Source organism: Trichosurus vulpecula, chromosome 7, assembly GCF_011100635.1.
Source record: "Trichosurus vulpecula isolate mTriVul1 chromosome 7, mTriVul1.pri, whole genome shotgun sequence".
In the NCBI taxonomy this organism is placed as follows: Eukaryota; Metazoa; Chordata; class Mammalia; order Diprotodontia; family Phalangeridae; genus Trichosurus; species Trichosurus vulpecula.
The window spans coordinates 159,475,773-159,494,160 of record NC_050579.1 but is presented as its reverse complement, the minus strand read 5'-3'; the positions used below and the strand labels follow the sequence as shown (position 1 = coordinate 159,494,160).

The 18,388-nt window shown below is 40.7% G+C and overlaps 1 protein-coding gene across 1 annotated transcript in view; it reads right to left on the bottom strand.

Annotated features, from left to right (window-relative positions):
• Positions 1-18,388, bottom strand: part of SCML4 (Scm polycomb group protein like 4) — an 84,552-nt gene that overhangs the window by 24,058 nt on the left and 42,106 nt on the right. The gene's annotated exons all lie outside the window — the stretch shown is intronic.

The following is an 18,388-nucleotide window of genomic DNA, read 5'->3' as shown; positions in this document are numbered from 1 at the left end:
TGTGTGTATGCATGTGGGTACGTGTGGGTGAGTGCATATCTCTATATATCTATCTATCTATACACACTCACATGCACATGCATGCATGCATACACACACACACACACACACACACACACACACATTTTCCCTGGATAGAATATAAGCTCCTTGAAGGTAGGTCCTATTTCATATTGTTTTTTGCATCCCCAATACCTAATGCATGATAGGTCCCTAATAAATGCTTGTGGTTGATTGTATGGAGATGCTAAAGAAGCATTTAGAGAAGGGAAAATGGAAGGCTCTCGATAACCCGTTAATTAACTACACAATCAATTCAATTCAACAAAAATTTTAAAGTTCTGACTATGTGCCAGAGAAGATGCTTAGGAGGCTAGGGATACAGAGGCAAAATAAAGAAAGAAACAGGGTCTGCCCTCACGGAGTTTGCATTCTGTCAGTAAGCATATAGCATGTGCATAATAAGTATTCAATAAATAAGTACTTATGTGCCAGACGCTGTGCCAGTCCCTCTAGAGATACACAAATATAAAAATGAAACAGATCCTGCTTTCAAAGAACTTACACTGTACTACAGGGATACAAAGAATATATATATATATATGAGAGAGAGAGGGGGACGGGGAGAGAGAGAGAGAGAAAGAGAAAGAGAGAGAGAGATGCCTGTGTTTTTCAAACACCACCACACAGGAAGCCCAAGAGTCTAATGATCAGTCAAATCCTCTGAGAAGAGCTCCTAGGGCCATCGCCCAGCAACTTATTATGAGGGACCATAGAACAGAACCTTCCGGCATTCCTTCATTTCTTCCTCCCTAATCTTTCCTTCCTCATCATGGGCAAGAGGTAAAGAGCTGCCCCTGCCTATCTAGGTGGCTGCTGAATTCTTAATTTTATCCATTGAGTAGAGGAAAGCCAAAAAAAATATTTGGCTTCCAGAAAAGAGGTATGGTTAGGCACTGTGGGTTAGTGGATAGAGGGATCGAAAGGGAATCAGGAAAGATCCAGACTCAAATGTTAGCTATGTGACCTTTAGAAGCCACTTAACCTCTATTAACCTTCTCCATTTCCTCATCTATAACGTAGGGATTATAACAGCACCTGCCTTGCAGGGTGCTATTATTGTGTCGTTGTGAGGCTCAGATGAGACGTGTGGGTAAAGTGCTTCTCAAACTTGAAGGCAGTATATAAACGAGAGCCATTATAATGGTGGGAATGTGGTTAGCTTCAAGATAGAAATAATTACAATAACCAATAAAATAGTAAATATAATATATAGTCTACTAATAATAGCTGACATCTTATAAAGTGCTTAACATAAAATTAACTCATTGATTTCCATCACTAATCTTCCCCCCGCATCTCACATCCCTCAAATGCCTTTCTCCACAATCTCCTTCTTTACACCCTTTCTCACGTGAAGAGGTGACTCTTCTTGCCAAGGCAAACTCCTCTCTGTGAACCCCTGATCCCATTTCATCCCATCCCCTCCAGTAAATTGCCCCCTTTATCATCCCCACTCTCACTGCTCTTTAGCCTTTATCTGTTGACCGGTTCCCTGACATCTACAAACACACTCGTATCTCCCTTTTCTGTGATCCCAAAATCCTTGCCGGCTCTAAGGAAATAATTTACAAATGGTACCTTTGCTTCCTCTATTCTTACTGTCTTTTAAACTCTCTGTAATCTGGCTTCCAGCCTCATCATTCAACTGAAACTTCTCTTTCCAAAGTTACTAATGATCTCATAATTGACAAACATAGTGGCCTTTTCTCAATCAATTTCTCAATCTCAAAAGGGGTCTTTTGGACCCCTTTGCAGGCTTTGATACCAGCTAACACCCTCTGTTGGATCCTTTCTGCTCTCTGGATTTTTGTGCCCATGCTCTGTTCTGTTGTTTTTTTTTCTCCTACCTTTCTGACCAATTCTCATTCTCCTTTGCTGGTTCTTCCTCCAGGTCACATCCACTAACCATGGGTATCCCCCAAGACTATATCTTGAGTCTCTTTCTCTTCTCTATACTATCTCACTTCATGATCTCATCAGCTCTCAGGGATTCACTTGTCTTTATGTTGAAGATTTTCAGATCAACCTAACTAGCCCTAACCTTTATCCTAACCTCCAGTCTCATCTCTCCACTTGCCTATGAGATACCACAAGCTGGAAGGGAAGAAAGAGGAAAGGAGAGGAGGGGAAGAGAGGAGGGGAGGAGAGGAGGGAGGAGAACAAAAACTTTTAGGGACTAAAATTTCAGGCACCCTTTTGAAAGACAAAAAAGAGAATTATAAAGAGGGAGGGAGGAAAAAGAAAGGAGGAAAGAAAGGAAAGAAAAGGGAGAAAATTTCTGTCTACACTCCAAGAGAAACAAATCAGAAAATTGAAAAAAGTGTCAGAAACCTAGCAGGTCAAAGGATTATAGATTTAGAGATCACCAATTACAATCATCGCATTTTACAGATGAGGAAACTGAGGTCCAGAGATAAAATGAATTAATAAATGAACAAATGAAAAGTATTAAGCATTCACCATGTGCCAAGCCCTGCGCTAATCACTGGAGATAAAAATATAAAAGCAAAAACAGTCCTTGCCCTCTAGGAATTTATGTTCTTTTTTAAAAAATTGATTTTTATTGATTTTTTATCACCTATATTTCTCCCTGTACCTCTTGCCCTCCTCTTCCAGAGAGCCATTCCTTATAACAACTAATTTTTAAAAGAATAAAAGAAAAAATACACAAAACCAATCAATATATCATAAAAGTATGATGTCATTTGTAATTTCCATACCCATGTCCTCCCTCCCCCATGGGGGTGGGGAGGGGAGAAAAGTTGTCTTTTATGTCTCTTCTTTGAGGCCATGCTTGTTCTTTGTCATTTTATAACACTCACTTTCGATTGTTTTGTAGTTTTTCTTTCCCTCTACGCTGTCATAGCCTCTATCTATCTATCATCTATCTATCTATCTATATCTATATTTTTTCTTGTCTTGGCTTACTTCACTTTCATTAGTTCATATAATTCTCTCATTGCTTGTCTGTATTCACCATGTTCCTTGTTTGTGATAGATCAGTAATATTCCATTGCATCCATGTAACACAATTTGTTAAGTCATTTCCCCAGTCGATAGATTTCTATTTCATTTCCAATTCTTGGCTACCACGAAAAGTGGTGCTATAAATATTTCAGTCTATTTAGAGACATTTTTCTCAATGTCTTCCTTGTAGTATATGCTCAAAAGGGTAATCTCTGAGTCAAAGGATATGCACATCTTTGCCATTTTATTTGCATAATAACAAATCACTTTTCAAAATGGTGAGTACCAGTATGTAGCTAGGAGCTGACATTCTAAAAGAGGAGGTGACACATAGAGAGGAATGGTAGTCATTGGATTGGATAGGATATCTTGGCTTAAAAAGTTGTTAGGATGGTAAGACCAAAAAGGACAGAGTGACATGCCTTTTCCAGGAACAATGACAGGGTTTGGTTATGATTTAAGAACTGGAAAGATGTGAAGAGGACAGGAGGTCTTTGTGAATCAGGAAGGAGGTTGGCCTTGACAGAGGAGTCAGGGCAGGAGTTAATGGATTTGGGGTGGGGGGCAGGGGTTTAGGAGAGTTTTGAGAAAAGGATGAAATCCTCCCAGACTTTCTGGCTTATCTTCAATCCAGCTAGTAAAAAGATGGCCAGGGAGCTAAATTACTTGCATGAAATCACACGCCTACTAAGTGCATAAAGCAGAATCCAATCCCAGATCTTCCTGACTCTATTATACCATACTGCCTCATGCTAATAGCATTCTATTTATAGAAGAAGTACCAGTGAGATTTTGGAGGTATATCAAAGTTTGAATATTAATGTAGATGATTTACCAGACCATCAAACATCCGGAGAAAAGTAAATTTTATTCTAGATGAGATATACAAAGTAAAATGAAAGGGATGCACTAGTTGACATCAAAGTCTTTTCTGGCTCTAAATCCTATGATCCTCAGAGAAGACCATGACTGCTCTCTGAACTGATGAGAAATATCCAAACCCAGAGAAAAACATCCTTCTCCTTTCACTTATAAATGTGAACCTAGAGGAGTGGAGCCAAGATGGTGGAGTAAAAAAAAGTGAACCTTGTATATTCCATTTCTTAAATGCTTGTCCATGACAGATAAACACAAATCAGGACCAATTGTAAAAGTGACTTCTGTGTAAGACATTACACGATCACTTTATTATGTATTTAAAAGGAATAGCAAGTTGTACATAATGGATTTGCAGTTTCATGTGTAATCATCTTTTTTATTATACTATGTTGGAAATACTTGTTTTATTTTCTAAATTAAAAATAAAATAATTTAAAAAACATACTAGGAGTCATAAATCTGTACCCATATCTCCTTCCTCCCCTTGCCCACTTTAGCCAAGATTTTACCTAAAGAAACTCTTGCAGAGAAGTATCTTCCTTATGTAGAAGCTTTCCAGTGAAGATTTACATAATCTGATGCTGATTGAGGGGAGCAGAACCAGGAGAGCATTATAGACGATTACAGACACACGGTATCTGTGATGACTAACTTTGATAGACTTGGCTGCTCTCAGCAATGCAAGGTTCTAAGACAGCTCCAAAGGACCCATGATGGAAAGAGCTGTCTGCATCCAGAGGAAGAATTATGGAGTCTGAAACCAGATTGAGGCAAACTATTTGCTCTCTCTGTTTTTTTCTCTTTTTTAGTTTTGTTTCTTCTTTCTCATGATTCATTCCATTGGTAGTAATTATTCTTTACAACTTGACTATTGTGAAAATAAGTTTAATGTGAAGGCATATGTAGAACTTATATCAGATTGCTGTCTTGGGGGGGGAGGGGGAGAAAATCTAGAACTCAAAAACTTGTGGAACTGAGTGCTGTAAACTAAAAAGAAAAAAATATTTATAGCTTTTTTTTAAAAAAAAGCTTTCCAAGGAAGAAAATGCTACAATTTCTATCATTAACTCATTCTCATGTTCAATGAATCTCCCTGGCTGAAAACTTCTTAAAGTTACAGACCTATGGAATGTTAAGAAGAAAAAGAAGTGATAGAGACCTAGGAGCTAGCCAGCAACCTCATTTTACAAATGAGAAAAACTGGAGACTCAAAGAGGTTGTGACTTGTCCAAGGTAAGCAGAGTAAGTAAGTACAGAGGCAGTACTGTAACTTGGCTCTCCTGATTCCAAGCCTCCTTCGACTACCTCTATTTGCCTCTTTTTATTTAACTCCTATCTCTCTTGCCCATAGTAAGCTGCTCAACAAACATTTATTAAGTACTTATTGAATGCCAGACACTGCGCTATACACTGTGGATACAAAGAAATGCCCGCCCTCAAGAACTCACATTCTAACAGGGAGCAATAACATGCAAACAAGTGTGTCCGTACAATGTATATAGGGAGCAGATAGAAGGTAACCACAGAGAGAAGGCACCAGCAGCAGAGGGGACAAGAAGAGACCTTTCATAGAAGGCGGCTTTTGAGGTGAGACCTGAAAGAAACCAGGAGGCAGAGGTGAGGACGGAGAGCATTACAGGCACAGCAGACAATAGGAAAAAAGGCAAGAAGTTGGGAGGTATGAGGAATAGCAAGAACGCTGATGTTGGCTTTCAGTGGACCATAGAAGAAGTGGAAGGGAATAAAGAAGACTGCAAAGGCAGGAAGGGGCCAGGGCCCTGAAGGATTATACAGCCAGACAGCCAGAGATCCATATACAAACCCACATACATATATGTCTATTTATTTTAACATTCTTTTTTTAAATTTTGAGTTCAAATTCTCTTCCACTCTCTAGCCCCTCCCCCACCCATTGAGAAGCCAAACAATATGATGCAACCCCTGATTGGGTCAGAGAGAGGATTTGAACCCAGCTCTTTCTTACTCCTGACTTAGAGACCAGCTCAATATGCATTTATCCAACATCCCATAGACTTTTCTTAACAAATGGTTAAGACAATTAAAAAAGAAAATTGAATTTTCGGTTTGGTAGAGAATGATAGGGATAGTTACACCACAGAGAAATGAGGCAGGGGCAGTGGCTGTGTGGTTGAGTTGTGTGGGCGCCCTGACTGAGAGCCATGTGCCTGTTCAGTAACACAGCAATCACACATGCCTGTTGACAGGCTTGAACTTTCAGTATCGTTTTCTGTCCAGCGGTTACAAAGAGATTCCTTCCCAATTCAGCTCTGCTATCCTGCCACTCTAACTACTCCCATTAAACCAAAAGGAAGCCAATCAAGCCTCCCTTGTTCAAACCCATTTAATTATTGAGAAGGACTCCAGGAAATCCAAGCCAAGTCAACTGAGCCATAGGGGGTGTGCCTATGTTTGAGTCTCAGTCTCTCTCTCTCTCTCCTCTCTCTCTCCCTCCCCCTCTCTCTTTCTTTTCTCTTCTCTTCTCTTCTCTTCTCTTCTCTTCTCTTCTCTTCTCTTCTCTTCTCTTCTCTTCTCTTCTCTCTCTTCTCTTCTCTTCTCTTCTCTTCTCTTGTCTTCTCTTCTCTTCTCTTCTCTGACTCTCTGTCTCTGTCTCTCTCTTTCTCTCTCCTTCCCTCCCTCCCTTTCTCCACTCCCTCTCCCTCTCTCTCCTTTTATTCAACATCCTGACTCCATTGGGGACTAGTGATGCTGATAGTGAATCATTTCCTCTCTTCTAAGAACAATCTGCTTTTGGTATGATATCCAACAATGCCTGAACAGAAAAAAAAAGTCCAACTAGCCACAACTGAGTGTGCCCAAGGGCACTTCCAGAATCAGTCTTTGACAACCCTTGTAAGCACAGAGCTCTCTATACTATTAATCTTGGAAACACAGAACCCAAGACCATCTAATCCAACCCCCTTCCTGAAGCATGAATCCCCTCTGAAACATCTCCACCACAAGGAGTCAGCCAGTCTCTACTTGAAGATATCCAGTGATGGAGAGCCCCTTCAACCTTGCATAGCTCTTAGATACGCAAGGACAGTCCATGTTTTAGGGGGAGGGGATTTCTTCCTCTGAGAACAGTTGTCTATTTAAATCCTCCATATTAGGGAGGGAAGGATGCACTTTAGAATTGGCCGCACCTACTCAAATTCAAGGGTTATGTTGTGTTCAGGAGCCCAAGCTTTGCATAAGGTTGCATTTTCCACAAACGTAATACCAAAGCTTCGGATAAGCTGGGCCTTACCCTCCCTCCTTGACACAACTGTGGCCACAGCCACAAGGAAAATCCTTTCTTATAGGTCTTGAGAACAGCAAGGACAGTCTTCTCATCCAGGAATCTCCTTTTAGTAAATATTTTCTGGCCACTATCCTGGTGAGAAAAGACTTGGAAATGGGGTATCTGGCTTTGTGGAAATAGAGGGCTCAAAAGAAAGAGGCAGAAGGAGAAAGATGGGGCTAGATGAGAAAATAATCAAGAAAGTATACAACCAACAGAAGATCCTGGAAGCCAAGAGAATGGCCCCATTTCAGCCAGGTCCCTTGTTTCCCTCAGCTGGCTGGTCACAGTGTGCACTGCCTGCGGGTCATTGACTTTCTTCTGTTTGTTTCCATGAGATTAAAGATGCCCTTTGAGTTGGGGGACAGAATCAAATGAAACCTCAAAGAAAGCTATTGCTGGGGAAATCATCATCGCAATTTTTATGGTAGCCTAAAACTAGAAATAAAGCACATATGTTTCAATTGGGGAACGGCTAAACAAAACTGTGGTCACAAATGCAATGGAGTGTCATTGCACATTTGTCATTGTGGGAAATTCAGAGAAACCTGGGAAGATCATGGAAAGAACACTGAATTTAGAGTGATGGGACCTAAGAAGAATCCAATTTCTGCTACTTACTACCCACATGACTTTGGGAAAGTCACTTCTCTTCTCTGGGCCTTAGTTTCCTCATCTGTAAAATTAAGAAGTTGGACTGGAAGGTCTTTTGAGTCCTTTCCAGCTCTAGATTTACGATCCCTTAGCTCATACAAACTGATGCACATTGAAAAAACAGAACCAGGAGTGAAAATACACAATTACAATGATGCAAATTTTTTAAAAAAAAACCACAAAATGACTACTGAACTCAGAATAAACACAGTAACTAATATTGAATCCAGAGGTCAGATGACTAAGAATGCCAGATTAGAGAGAAGCAAACTTACACAGTTGCTGTTCTGACCCATTTAGCTCGACTTTTTCTTTGTTGTGATGGAGTTGTGGTGGGGGGGGGCGGGTGGTGGAGTGTAATAGGGAAGAAGGAGACGTAAGGAAATGATTGTCATGTAAAAAACATAAAAATATCAACGACATTTTAAAAGGAATTGTAGGAAAAGTAGATGCAACATTAATCCAGATGCTAAAAACACCAGCGCATTTAATGTTACTCCTAAGACTCTGTATGAAGTAAAATTGCAGGTAAAATCCACTATGTACTGGAGGAACAATCTGTCTCAGAACCATGAACTACTCCCTGTCTCTGTCTCTGTCTCTCTGTCTCTCTCTCTCTCTCTCTGTCTCTCTCTCTCTCTCTCTCTCTCCCTCTCTCTCTCTCTCTCTCTGTCTGTCTCTCTGTCTCTCTCTCTCTCTGTCTGTCTCTCTCTCTCTCTCTGTCTGTCTCTCTGTCTCTCTCTCTCTCTGTCACACACACACACACACACACACACACACACACACACACACACACACTGTACATACACATATACACCTTTCATTAGTTCCCTATTGAACAAGGTAGAGGGAGGAGGTATTTGAATGAAGACTTTCTGCCTGTTACCTTATCCCTCAATAGTTTCCTCCATCCCTTTGTTTAAGACTCACTGGCTTTCCTCGGGAAATGATTTTCTGTCCTTTCACAAGATTGCTTTGCATGGCTGGACTTAATGGGCACATTTCAGCTGGCAATAAGCCCCCATCCAACTGATCAATGTCCAAATGAAGGGTTTGTTCACAGCTCAGCTGGTTGAGCTGTTTGCTAAGGCTGCAGCACCCTAACCCCTCAGCTGAGAAAAGGGGAAAAATAGCTAACCATCTCTCTCTCTCTCTCTCTCTCTCTCTCTCTCTCTCTCTCTCTCCTATGTCTACCTACCTACCTACCTACCTACCAATCATCTCTCTCCCTCTAATATATAACATTATGTATATGGTATTATATATACATACATATATTCAGGAACATACCACATTCAACTGTAAATAGCTGTGGCATAACTAGTTTTATCTATTACCTATTGCTCACCACAAGCCCTTCTCTTAAAAGAGCTCACCAAGCAGCTTCTGTGATTTTTCACTGAATCTAATGAGAGATCTCCAGCCTGGGGCATTTCCACAATGCCAGGGATCCATCTGTGTGTCTCCTGTTAGAAGCCCTGGCTCCACATTCTGTCCCCATTCCCCAAGGAGCCCCACCCCCCACTGCTCCCCTCTAAACACTAAGACTCATCACTTACCTTGGACAATAAAACCTCTAGGTTCCCTCCCAGTCAGCTGGGGCACACAGTCCTTCCAGCACTTAGCGCACGCACAGAACTCAGAGAGAGGGAGACGAGACCCTTCTGGCACGGTCCTTTAAGTAGACGCCTAACCTGATTGCATAAACCCAGCATATTTCTTGTCTCCTATTCAATGGAGCTCTCTGGATTCTTCCGACTCTTTGGGGGCTTCTCTATCCATGCCCTGCCCCTTGCTCTCCCTGTGATAAAAACCCATCATGTTTTCTGCCATGAGTGGCTTTTACCCCTTCGTGTCCCTTCATGCCCTTTTGTTTCATCCTTCCCCAGGTCAAAGGGCACTTCAGGTTGCATTACCTATAGTGTTTTATCATTTTATTTGCTTCAATTACATTTCCCATTAACTTTTTCTTGGGCCAGTATAGATTTTCTTTTTAAGCCTGTCTCCTTAGCTCAAATCATTCGGTGCTGGACTTAACCCAGTGACCCTTTTCTGTGTCTGTTTAAGTGCTATCATATTTTCTCATATAATAGGTAGATGAGAAAGCAACATACAATTTTAATCTGTCTGACATCTGAACTTCCTCCACCCTAAATGCTCATGCCCTTGCTTGAGGCCCTATTATAAGATTCTGATGGAAGAGGTTATTTGGGGGACTTTTCAAGTGGGAGTGGTGTATTCCAGTTTGGAAGTGATGAGGTGAACTTTTCTGCTATGAGATGGCTCCTTGTAGCTCTTCCCCCAACTTGGGCTGAGGGATGGAAGATATCTATTTAGTGCCTTCACTAGGAGATTTTCTTCTTTCATCTTGTATTTATCTTGTTTGTACAAAGTTGTTGGCATGTTGTCTTTCTGTGTCACCTTCACCCCTTAAACTGTAATTTCATTACAGAAAAGGGACTGATTTGGCCCCTTTTTCGTATCCCTAGTGCTTAGCACAGTGCCTGGCACATAGTAGGTGCTAAATAAATGCTGCTTTTTGACTTGACTAGTTAAGCAATTTTCATATGCTTATAGTTAAGAGCCTGTCACCTCTGCCACAAAGATTTCCCCGATTCTCTCCTCTCTCCACCCCCAACCACCCCTAGTCGTTAACCCCAAGGCCAAAGGCAAAGGCCTCCTGAACTAATTCTTAGAAGGAATTAGATTCTTGGGAAGCTGATTTGATTCAGCAAAACCATGACTAGAGCCATCACAAAAATTAGAAGATTTTTTCTCTCTCAGTTTGAAATTTTGATTGAAACGAACAAAAAACAGAAAAGGAAAGAAGAGGCATCCTTGGGGTGCTAACCTTTCACTCTTTTCCCAAAAGGAATTAAGTAGATTTCTCTAACCAACAGATTCGATTCATAGAAATCAAGCAGCAGAGATGGGTTTTGAACCTGGGTCATCTGACTCCAAATCCAGTCAGTCAGTCAGTCACAAATATTTATTAAGCAGTACAATTATCCCTTTCACATCACAGGGGTTACGAGTGAGGGCACCCCCATGATCTGGAAAATCCGCATAAAAATTTTTGGCCCTCCCTCCGTACCAGAGAAGAAGTCTGAATTATTATGATATTAAAAAGTAAAATATGTTGGTATTATATAATACTAATGATATATTTTATCATTTCTGAGTTTCTAAACCTTTTCCGTGTCCTCTGTGGCTTCCACAAAACTCCCCCCAAATTCCCACTTAATTTCTCATGCTGACTTGCGATACATTGAAACCTTGATGGGGACAGTCGAGATGTGGAAGAGATAACTGTAGTATGTGCCAGGCACCGTGCTAAGTATCATAGATACAAAGGAAAACAAAAATAGTCTCTGCCCTCAAGGGACAAACATTCTAATGGAGGAGATAACAGGCAAACAACTATGTATAGGCAGATGTAGATATACATACACAGGCAAGATCAGTGGGAGAAAATCTCAGAGGGAAGTCACGAACTAGCATCTTCCCTCTTTCTGCTCAGGTAATCTACATAATAGATGGGTGTTCATTTCACTACAATGAACGTTAGTGGAATTTGCTATTTAAAGGAACAAAATGCTTTTGTAAGGCAAAACAAAAACCCCAATTTATATACTGTGAACAATCACCCCCTAATTTATCTGTCTGCAGGATTGGATTTTCATACGCTGACTTTCCACTAAGAAGAGTCTGGGTGAAATGTGCTTTCCTTTTCTTCAAGAATGGGGAAGCAAGGGGCATCTAGGTGGTATGATAGACAGATAGACTACCAGCTCTGAAGTCAGGAGGACCTGAGTTCAAATGTGACCTCAGACACTTACTTAGCTGTGTGACCCTGGGCAAGTCACTTCACCCGATTGCCTCCAGAAAAGATGGGGCAACAAAAGCAGAACAAAGTGAGCTGCCCAAGGACACACCCCTAATTAGTAGTGAATCACAAATAACAGCCATATTGAATAACCTTTTCTATTAGATGATACTGACCAAAGATCTCTCTGCTTGCTCCTGCTGCTAGTCAATCATCTGTTTTAACATTTACTGGGATCTTCCTGCTTCCTACCCCTTCCTTGATTCCTTTCAGAAAAACACCTCCACCCCTTCCTGGGCAGCTGTCTCCAGCATGGGTAATTCTTCTACACAAACACTAGATATCAGCAAACTCTCCCAGGATCTCATCTAGGGCCCCACATACATACACTTCTCTGTGCACCATCAAGGGTCAAGTCCACAATCAGTCATGTTTCCTTACTTTCTCGCCACCCCTTCCCCCTTCCCATTTCAGTCATCTTCAAATTCCCACCGTGAGAAAAGCCAGGATATAAACAGATCCAAAATTAACAGTTCCTCTACCTTTCCCAATCTCCAACCCCATGAGGTGTGTATGTGTGACAGGCTGCTTGAGTTTATACAAACCCCAAATAGGCAAGGCAGCCACAGATGGTACCTGGAAACAGAGCCAAGTAACTTGCTCTTCATCCCTAGGGAGCAGGAGGGGTGAGAACATGCCAGAAGATGGAGATCTCTGGGATCAGTCACAAGCTGCCAGGGAGCAGCAGGAATACCACCCACAAGGCCAGTGTTCCATTCCTCTCCTTTCCCCATTGCCTATGATTTCAAATGGATAAGTGGCTGCATTAATCAAAAACTCAAAATCAACATGAAACCAATTTGAGTCTTCATGGGTGCAGTGAAAAGAGCACAGAATTTGGAGTCGCAGAATGTGGGTTCAAATCCTGTCTCTTCTGCTTACTAACTGTATGACATTTGGGAAAGTCACTTCACTTTTATGGAGTCAGTTTTCTTTTTTTGTGAAATGAACGGATTAGACTAGGTGACCTAAATTCCTTCCCATCTCTAAGTTTATGATCCTTTAAATCAAATACCAAGAAGAACAGGAATTTAAATTTCATACACTTTTATTCTTCTTGTCAAGACTTGTAGGTGTGAATGTTAAGTCTGCTTAACAGATTGGATGTGCCTGAGACTTCTGGAAGATATCATAATTATAATATTCCAAAATAGATTTATTTAGTATTCCAGGGATTAAAATATAATCATTGAACTTCTGGATCTCAGAACACTGCTGAGTGGAAGGTCTTTATAAGGGTATACTCTGAAATTTCTCCATAGATTGGGAAACAGAGGCAGAGAATGAGAATCAGGGGTGTGCTAGTAAATGTTTACCGATCATTTCTCTGAAAAAAAATAATATACACATGATAAACTTTTAAGTTTAATCTGCATTATTAACACTTAAGCCTAGATGATCAACAAAACAATAAACCAATTCTTAATTTGTGCCTTTGCTGATTTCAGAGGAGTAAATACTGATATGGAAAATTTCACAATTAGCTCTATAGCTGGTTGACTGCAAAATTAACAATCAGCTCTCTAGCTGGTTGGTGCCGGCTCCAGTACACCTGTGGAAGTGGTCCTTCCAAGGGGATGCCATAACTCAAACAAAAGTAATAAGATGATAGATCTAGAACTGAAAGCAACCTTAGAGGTCACCTAATCCAAACCCATAATTTTACAATTCATAATTCACATTCGTATTGTGATTTAAGGTCTACAAAGTCCTTTACATGTAGTATCTCATTTGAGCCTCACAATAACCACTCAAAAAAGTGTTATTATCTGTACTTTATGGATGAAAAATACTGATACTTGTGGAAATGACTAATTCACTTGACCAGATGTATAAGCTAGTAAATGTTGGAAAAAGAATCCAAGGCCAGGTCTTCAGAATACCTGGTCCCACCCAGCAGTCCATTCATTATGCCATGTTGCCTCTTAAGATAAGGAAATGGAAGCCAAAAGAGTGGAATATGGGGTAGCATGAAACAGTGGAGGAGGTTCAGGTTTGACATCAGAGGACCTGAATTCTAATCCTAAATCTGTCTCTTAACTGCCTGTATGACCTTGGGAGAGCTACTTCATCTGTAAAATAAAGAGTATGGACTCATTGACCTCTCAGGTCACTTTCAATTCTAAATCTAATACCCTTGATCCTAGGAGAAGAGACTTGCCCAAGGTCACACAGACATTGGTGTCAACACCAGAATTCCAGCCCTGGCCCTGTGCCCTCGCTTCCAGCTGGCTTTCCTTTGTAACATGTCACATAGAATTGACTTTTCTTCTAAATATTGATCAATAACATTTGTCCCACAATCATTTTACTTTTATTACTGATCAGTTTAAGCGTCCTCAGGAGAGGTTTTGTTTTTTTCTTCACAGAACCCAAGAAAACAGGAGAGGAACTGATGACTTTTTTTTAAGAAGAAAGCTTTGGGAAATTACTCTCTGAGTATGTTGCAAGCAACTAACTCGCCAAAAATGCAACTGCATTCGGGGATTTGAATAAACCCAAGTGTGCTTGTGCAATGAAATTAGGAGACAGAGTAGATGCTTTGTAGACGCCTACATGAATGGGCAGTTTTCCCTTGAGTGCTACCAGAGGCGAACTTGGAGACTGGGGTCAGGGATCCTTCTGAAGCCCTAAAGGGAACCCAGAGGCTTGCCCAGGAAAAACCTCTGTGTGATTGTTGGGCCTGGGGGCAAGGGGTTTCAAAAGCTGGGTCACTCTGAGGGACCCATGGGACACAGATGCCCCAGAGGAAGATCTATAACTCCCCAAAATAAGGAGGATTCTTTAGGCATCCTCCTCTCTTTGCCTTTGTCAGGGGTCATTGTAGCAGGATGGAAGGAGTGATTGTTCTGGAGCAAATCCTGGGTTGCAACGGAATCAGGAAGACTTAAGTTTAAATACAGCCTCAGACGTGTTCTAGCTTGACCCGGCCAAGAAACTTAACTTTCATCTGTAAAATGGGAGATATAAATAGCACTTACCTGTTATGAGGATAAAATCAGATAATATAAAGTGTTTTGTAAACTTTAAAGTGCTATTATTATTAATATACATTATTAATCATTATTATTATTATTGTTTTCTGTTTGACCTTGGGCAAATAACAGTCCAAGATACAGTTTCCTCCTCTTTAAAAATGAGAGGGTTGATCTAGATAATCTCTGAACTCCCTTTTAGCTCAAGATCTATGATTTCACAATATTATGCAGAACAATGGATAACCCTCAAGTTGATTTCCCCCAGCCCCATTACCAAAAAACAAAACAAAACCCCTAAACAAAAATTTAAAAAGCCCAACCTACACAGGTGGTAGTCATTGAGGTAAGTGATGTCAAGGGATTGCCAGCAGAGGGCAGCAGAGAGAAATATGTGGAGCCACCCTCTGAGAAGCGAGGGAAAAAAGTCAAATCCCACTGGTAGAGAGAGTATGCTACCTGAACTTAGACTCACGGGGGTCCCTCAGCCAAACAAATTTTCTTTGGAACTGGGAGGATTTACATTGTTGAGTCTATGGGATTCATGGTTGTTCATCCAAAGTCTTCTGTTTTATCTTTCCTCTTCCTTTTATAAAGCTTCTGTAATATTACGAACCCTATGTATGCTAGCGAAGATTGGTGCCATTGAATAGTGCGTGCAAGGTCAAGATTTTTCCCAGGCTCACAGGGAGGAGTGGGGCAATAAACCAAGAGGTGGCTGAAAGTCTTCTCCAAAGCCTCTTGGGTTCCTTTTGTCATGAGAGTCTTGTTTGCAAAGATTATAAAGCCTTTGTTACAAGTGTAGAAGGGGTTGGATGTAGTATCAGGAGAGATCTGGGTCCAAATCCTGCATCTAAGACTTATTAACTATGTGACCACAGGCAAGTCACATAACTTCTCAGAGCCTCAGTTTCCTCTTCTGCAAAATGGGAATAAAAATAATATAATTATAATAATATGCCTTTAGTATATACCTCATCAGGTTGTAAGAAGACTTAAGCGAGATAAAACATGCATTAACTCACTAAGTAAGGATCAGCCTTTCGACAAGGATTCTCGCTCATATACTATGTCCTTCTACTTGGTCAAAAGACATTAAAACTGACCACAGAGAGTCTAGAGGGTTTCACTGGAAGTAACAATAATAATAATAGCCGACATTTATACAGCATTTACTACGTGCCAGGCACTGTGCAAAGCACTTTAAAATCATGCTATTTGATCCTCACAATAACCCTGGAAGGTGGGTGCTATGATTATCCCCATTTTCCAGAGGAGGAAACTGAGGCAAACAGGGTCAAGTGACTTGTCCAAAGTCATACAGTCAATGTCCAAAAAGGGGATTTGAACTCAAGTCTTCCTAACTCCTGGCCCAGAGCTCAGTCCACTGTGCCACCTTGCTGCCTGCTAAGTATTAAGGGAATGTCTGTCAGAGAGAGAGGAAAACAAAAAGTGGATAGGATTGTGGGTATTGATGGAGGTTAATAGAACATAGTCTGTACCTATAATTGGCCCACCAACCAAGAAAGAATGAGGGGTCTGTCAGAGGCATGCACACATACTTCCCTCTGGGAGGGTCTGGGAGGGGGATGGGGCAAGCCTTTCCATCATCCACATGTAGCTTGAGTGCTATTGGCCTGGGACCCAGCTGGGCAGTGGAAAGGTCAGGTCACTTCCAACAGTCAAGCATTGATTTCATTTTGTCAGAGGGTTAGCTTGCCTCACCCATCAAGGGAAAATATCCCCAGTGGTTTTCCTCCCTAGCTAGGGGTCCTTTTAAGGGTTGCTGAAGTCTTTTCTTCAGAACGAAAAGGTCCCCAGGACCATATTTTTGATTTATCTCTCCTCAACCCCCACCTTGACCTATTTGAAATTCATCACCACCATCAAATTTTACCCCAGATAGTGCCATCTTTGAATACCATGTCCTTTTTATGTGCTGTGGACTGCTTTGGCAGTCTGGTGAAATCCACAGACCCCCCCTCTTCTCATCATAATATTTTTAAATGAATAAAATACATAGAATGACAAAAGAAACCAGCAATATTGAAATAAAGATCTCTGTTTTCCATCCAAGCTTACAGAACCCCTAAAACAGAGTCTGTAGGTTCCAAGTTAAGAACCTCTGACATAGACTATTCTACATGTGAATCTCATCAAGGCAACAGGTTAATTATCTTACCTTTAATTTACCTGAAAATACACATTTCCTATTAAGTTAATCTAACATGCAGTCAGTAAAATTTAACAATCTCTCCACAAGTTTCAGCTGTCCTGAGATGTGAACATGAGTAGAAGGGAAATATCTTTTGTCTTTTTTCCAAAGCTCCTCACTGTGTATGGAACATATTTCCTTTGGGCTTCAAACAGAGAGCCTGACACTTTCCATTTGAAAGCAGCCAAGAAATTACTCAGGGATTAAAAAGGAAAAGAATCTATTTTAAATTCTTGCATTAACCCAGGCTTCTATCTAGAGAATCTTTTTCCGTCTTCCAGCTCATTAAAAAAAAAACCTATGTGCAAATACTGCAATTAAGTATAATGATCTAATTGGGATATACAATAGTTCGCTCCTAAATGAATTTTTATGGGCAGAGCTAAGCTTTAGCACTTGGATTCTAGCTTCAGACTTAAAAATTCCACGGCTCACACTATAGTGGCGCTCGGGGCCTATTTTTGTTCAAGAAGCATCTTTGGTGTGGGGCAGTGGTCTCCAAAAGGGGGTATACAGTGAGGAGGGTGGGGAACATAACTTAAGGGGTATGCGATCCTGGGTAATGACTGTTGAGTAAGAGTTTTAAGTTACACTGAGTAAACCACTCAGGAGAAGCAGGCATGGAAGAGCCTCCATTTCCTTGGCTTTCAAATGGGCATAATTTTTTCCCCTTACATTAAATTTTTATTTTATTCAATTATAAACAAACATAAAATTTTTAACATTCTTTAAACAAAATTTTGATTTTCAAATTCTGTTTCCCTCCTTTCCCTCCCCTCTCCTTGAGAAGGCAAGCAATTTGATATAGATTATACAAGGGTAGTCATGCAGAACATTTCCGTTATCAGCCATGTTGCAAAAGAAAACACACTTGATAAAAAAGGATAATAAAGAAAGTTTAAAAAGCATGCTTCAAGCTGCTCAAACAGGGAGAAATTCAAGTAAATTAATTCAATAAGCATTTATAAAGGGCCTACTATGGGCCAGGCACTGTACTAAGTTATGGATAAAAAATATTTTTACAATCTAGCGCAAGCAGATGTCGGGAAGGATTAATAAGCTCTTGAAAACTGTAAGCCACTACTAGATTACTATTGTTACCACTACTAATTCAAACCACTACTGGCAGAGATAGGTGGAGATTAGTAGTAACAGCTGCCTAGTTTAATGTGAAGTGAAGTGATTTGCCTAGGTCAGGGTACAAATTGGAATTTAAATGAGCACAATCCAGAAGCCAAGACAGCTTGAAACCAGTGCCAAAATCCAAGCACGGTGGGTGCAGGATGAGGAGTGATCAAAGAATCCTAGAATTTAAGAATTGGATGGGACCATAGCATCTATCTAGTCCAACGAATACTGAAAAAAAAAAAAGGATCCCCTCAGCAATATACTTGACAAGTGGTCCTTCGGTCTTCCTTTAGCGAAAAGTTCCAGTGGTTTCCTATCAC